General features: G+C 42.3%; 1 protein-coding gene across 1 annotated transcript in view; it reads right to left on the bottom strand.

The window, feature by feature from the left end:
• lekr1 (Leucine-, glutamate- and lysine-rich protein 1) overlaps positions 1–6000 on the bottom strand; it is a gene marked incomplete at both ends in the record, with an annotated part of 195365 nt that overhangs the window by 52888 nt on the left and 136477 nt on the right. The window lies entirely within an intron of this gene.

The raw sequence follows: 6000 nt of genomic DNA, 5'->3' as shown, positions 1-6000 counted from the left end.
TGTGACCTTGCATCCACACGCAATGCGGAGTGCAATGTCTTGTCGTGTGTGAGCTCACACACACACACATCTTGGTAATCTGTAATGCGATTGCATGCATGTAAAAAGCTATTTTTTTGTAGCTAATGTCTTAGTTATGCTAGAAATGTGGCACTGATTGGCGAGAGGTTAGCTTAACTCTAGACACACACACACACACACACACACACACACACACACACACACACACACACACACACACACACACACACACACACACACACACACACACACACACACACACACACACACACACACACACACATCTTGTGAGGACCAGGAAAATTGTCTCAAAATGTATACTGTATTTCTCAAATTCTACTATACTCGCGCAGGGACATTTGACCCTCACAAGTATGGTAATACAAGTATATACGACAGACACACACACACGCACACACAAGCACACACACGCACACAGCTGTCTGGCCCCCGCTGCCATCGCTCCCTCACACCATCCGTCACTCTGCATCTCATTTCCTCTGTCTGTCTGTGCTTTCACCTTCCTCCCGCTCCGCTTTCATCCAGCCCTGCTAACCACTGATTTACTGCACGCCCATAAGTGCTTCCACCTTCTCTGCTTACTTAGCTGCCCCTGTAATGTCCACGGTGTCCACTGAGCTCTGAACAGGGTGCACTGAGCAGGGTGCACTGAGCAGGGTGCAAATGCAACCGAATGGACCCTCCAGGGTCCATTTGCACCCTGCTCAGAGATTTACAAATAGATCATTAAAGGGATAGTTCACCCCAAAAAGCACTTATTTTCTATCAATTACACACCCCATGAAGCTTTGAATTCATGGAGATTGTTTTGTTTTTGTCGCATTCCAGAGCCAATAATTTGATGACCGGCAGAAAATATGCTAATGTCTCCGGTATAGGAGACTCAAAGTTCACATTTTGAGTCTCCGACCAGAGCGGCCGCCGGTCATCAAATGATTGGCTTAGGAATGCGACAAAAACACAAACATCTCCATGAATTCAATTCTCATGGGGTTTGTAATAGATAGGAAAAAAGTCATTATGGGGGTGAACTACCCCTTTAAAGGTAGGTCAAGTGATGTTTTCTTGTTAAAATAATTGTTAAATAGGGTCGGGATACCAATTTCATCAAGTCGGGGGAGAGAAACACAGGAAACAGGATAAACAAGTGAAATTGGAACTAAAGAAATGAGCTGCAGACACAATAAGAACTGGAACACTGGAGAAATGTAAGCTGATAAATGTGTGCTTTAACCTTTTAACAAAAAACAAAAAAAAAGGTTTTGGTTTTAACCCAAAAATATGAATTACCCACCTTTAATTAACACCACAGATTTTACTGTGGTGCACGTGTGCAGCTGCCTTTCGTAAATGAACCACTAGATGTTTTATTGATTACTTTTTAAAGGGGTAGTTCACCCCCAAATTTGTTTTTCCGTCTTTGTCGCATTCCTGATCCAATATTCCAATATTTGATGAATTGAAGTAAATAGGAGACAAAGCTTAACAAGAGCAATACTATATTTAGTATACGGTATTTAGTTTTGCCTTGGCCTCCTATTTACTTCAATTAATCAAATATTGGAACATTGGATCAAAAACTAAATTATCTCCATGAATTCAAGGCTTAATTGATAGTAAAGAGAAATATGTCCCTTTAATACGATGGTCATTATGTAAGTTCCAGAGAGAGAGAGAGGGAGAGAGATTTCAGTATGTATCAGCATACATATATATCGGTCATTATGTAAGTTCCAGAGAGAGAGAGAGGGAGAGAGATTTCAGTATGTATCAGCATACATATATATCTCTCTCTCTCTCTCCGTGCCCCATCCTTCCATTCCGGTTAAGTTGTTGAGATTGCTGATTATTCTCGTATGCAGACGAGATTGCGCTGACAGCTGGCTGACACGCTACAATCACACGGAAGGTTAGAGTAACCTTGGGAGGGAGAGAGAGCGAGAGAGAGCGAGAGCGAGAGCGAGAGCGAGAGCGAGAGAGAGAGAGAGACAATGAATGAGTGAGTAAGTAAGTAACACATAGGGGAAAGAGGTAGCGTTATAAGTTGAGAAAGAGACAGCACGGGAGACAGAGAATAATTGTGGGAGAGAGAGAGAGAGATAGAGTGTGTGTGTCTCTCTCTCCCTCAATCATTCTCTGTGTGTGTGTGTGTGTGTGTGTGTGTGTGTGTGTGTGTGTGTGTGTGTGTGTGTGTGTCACAGCTGCCAGGTCATGCCAAAGGCAAAGAAAATGATCAAATGTAAATGTTAATTCAACTCCAAGTGTAAAAATGGACCCATAAGGGTCAGCCTTATGGAAGCAAGCTGTCTCACATCAATCACATACATTCTTTGTCGTTTCTCTTCTCTTTCTTATTCTCTCTCTATACTGTATATCTATATTGCCTCTCACAAAACTTGGCCTTCGTTCATTCCATCATCTTTTCTTTTATCTTTACCCTCTTTCCTTGCAACCGTCCTCTCTTTCATCTCTCTCTATCTTTCTCCTCTGATCCGTGATCCCTGCTTTTATCCTGGCCTGGCGCGAATGTTTGTGTGTGTGTGTGTGTGTGTGTGTGTGTGTGTGTGTGTGTGTGCGCACGTGCGTGTGAGTCCATCTGTGTGTGTGCGACCGTTCGTGCGTGTGCTTGCTTGCGTGCGTGTGTGTGAGTGTGGGTGTGCGTGTGTGTGTGCGTGCACGTTCGTGTGTGTGTGTCTGTGTGTGTGTGTGTGTGTGTGTGTTGGACGGTGATCGTGTTCCGTCTACTGATGAAGCCCAGTGTCTCCTGCTGCTGTATTCAGCCTCCAAGTCTCTATCCTACCTGAGTGTGACCATCTAATCCAACATCACTATTGATTAAGGGAGATAATGTCACGGTCAAATCAAATTCCCATTGGCTGGATAGATTAGCGTCAGACCGGGTAATGAGGGCTATGTGAGGTTTTTTAAATAATTTTAAAAATAAGAATTGGACCCAGATGCCTGAGAGGAGAGTAGAGGATAGTAGAGCATAGTGGTTGATGAGACGGAAAGGACTGTTTGGGGTTTGTTCCTGTTCCACAGCCTAATGTTTTTGTTTGGGCCTTGTCTGCATCTTCAATGTTAATAAAATAAAACAAAAGTGCAAATGAGAGCAAAGACGTCAGAGTATCAGGGCCAGATACTGTAGGACAGTGTTGGCCAAGAAGGAGCAGAGAGGACAATGGTAGAGAGCGAACGTCGGAGCGTGGGTGCATGCGACGCTACGAGAAACAGGAGAGGTCCACACACATACCATCAGTGGTGGAAAAAGTACTCAAATGTTTTACTAAAGTAAAAGTATCAATGCTGCAATGTAGAAATACTCTGTTACAAGTCCGTAATTACAAATGTACTTGAGTAGAAGTACAAAAGTATTGGTATAAAAAAAACATACTTAAAGTACAAAAGTCAAAGTACTCATTATGCAGAATGTCCCATTTCAAGTTTTCAAAACGTATAAAAAACCTTTTGAAAATAGCAGATCTACAAGCTCACGATGCGACACATTGTGAGCTTGTAGACCTGCTATTTTCAAATAGCCAGAATATATATAGGGCTGAAGTGGTTAATGTATGTTTTGACATAATAATCAAAATCTACAACATAACTAGTAACTGAAGCTTTCAAATAATTGTAGTGGAGTAAAAGTATAATATTTGCCTCTGAGATGTGGTGGAGTAGAAGTAAAAGTATACTGAAAATTGGAAATAATAAATAAAAATATCTCATAATTGTACTTTAGTAGAGTACTTGAGTAAATGTACTTTAGTTACTTTACACAGTGCATTAGCTGAAAGCCTCGATAGACAATGAGTACTGATTAATTTGATGATAACACAATATGCATGGGGTTGATGTGGCTGTGACATGAGCAAATAATTACGTGCTAAAGCCATTGATCTACTGTCAAACAGATGCATGCATATGCAGTGTACGCCATTCGTGTCTGTCTACAGCCCCAATGCTACTTGCACACCCTGTAAAGCCCTTAATCCACTGGCAATGTTCCATATTGCCTTCATGTGCCGTCAATGTCGATTTCCATTTTGTTCCATCAACCTCCCCACTCTCAGCCTTGTATCATTCATACATCACTCTTCAACCGCAGCTGAAGTGGGAATCGAACGTCCGATTGCCATAACATACACGTCCTGTATGACGTTTAACCCATTAAGACTGGGGACGCATCTGTGTCATTTTAGATTTCTTTGGCTATTCAAAAATAGCAGATATACAAGCTCGTAGTGTGGCACTCGCTTGTAGATCTGCTATTTTTGAAAAATCGTGACAATTTGTGCAAGTCTTTGAATATATGTTTTTTAAAGCGAACATTTGTAACTCAAATCTTTGCTTCTGGGGGTCCCCGGAACGAAATATTTTGAGATGGGGGTCCGCGGCCAAATACATATCATTTTGGGGGTCCTTGACATGAAAAAGAGAACCACTGATATTATAGCAACATACGTTTTTTCAAAAAACTGTTAGGATTTAGAAGACATTTAGTAGAATCGGCCTCAGGTCTTAATGGGTTAACTGCTTCATGAGAACAATGTTTGCGTAACTAACTAGAGATCTGCTGAAACAAATGTTTTTTTAACACGCATCGATCATCAACAATAGCCTGTCAAACTATATTTTGACATTCTTTTAAGGAATTTCACTGTCATTTCCTATAGAGACAAGAGTGCAGTGTATACATACTGCTTATGTTTGTGTTTTTTTTGGGGTGAATCTCTTGCACCAACACTATCCTTGTGTAGCAGTTTATAGGTGAACTATAACTATAACTATAACTAACAGGGGCGGCAGTGGATCAGGGGTAGAGTGGCCGGTGGAGCGGCTCCAATCGTGGCGATCCAATTTGCCAAAATGTCTTCTTCACAAGAACGACTGTTGGTGTAACTAAGAGATTAGCTGGAAATTATAATATATTTTTACATGCATAGATATTCAACTACAATGGCAATTTCCTGGCTTTACACAGACAAGATGCCACTGCAGTCAGTCAGTGCACTCAGAACACGTGCACGGTCTGCCAGTGACGGTGACATACACACCGACAGCTGGCTCAGCGTGGGTGCAAGCGACGCTGTGAGAAACAGGAGAGGTCCCCGCACGCACGCACGCACGCACGCACGCACGCACGCACACACACACACACACACACACACACACACACACACACACACACACACACACACACACACACACACACACACACACACACACACACACACACACACACACACACACACACACACACACACACACACACACACGATTGAGTGAGTCTGGAAATGTTACAGCCAAGAGCATCAGCTCATTGGTTCCCAAACAATTTTTGAAATCCATAAATGTACAAAATTTAAGAAAAATACTGAAAATAGTATTCACTATTAAATAGGGCTTAAGTGGTTAATTCATAATGTATTTTTGTACGCTTGGGTCCCGGAGAGACACACAAAATGTATATTTTGGGTCTCAGCTGAAGAGGTTTGGGAACCACTCCATTAACTGCAAGTCCTAGACCAGTGGTTCTCTTTTGAATTTCAAGGACTCATTTCAAGGACTCCCCATAACTCTGACAGTGTACAAATGGAACCAAATGGACCCGCAAGGGTCCATTTGGTTCCATTTGTACACTCTCAGAGTTGCCGACCTGCAAGGGTCCATTTGGAAACCCCCTCAAGGAACAGTGATATGCACACTGACAGTTGGAGTCGGTTGACATTTTCCAAGTGTAAATGAATCCTATTCATCCTGACTGTGTCACGGGGAGGATTTCTTGTTCGTCCCAGCTACATATTTTGTCGTCCCCAAATGCCTAATCTTGCGTGCTTCAGACACCTCTCATGCAAGCATTACGTATTGTATCCGTTACAGTCATCTGAATGTGGGAACGGACACCATACGGAAGTTCTCCATGAAGGAGGCCAACGTGTGAATGACTATCTACTT

This window comes from Gymnoscopelus braueri (assembly GCF_963280865.1).
Source record: "Gymnoscopelus braueri genome assembly, chromosome: 5".
Classification (NCBI taxonomy): Eukaryota; Metazoa; Chordata; class Actinopteri; order Myctophiformes; family Myctophidae; genus Gymnoscopelus; species Gymnoscopelus braueri.
This window is presented reverse-complemented; position numbering and strand designations above follow the sequence as displayed.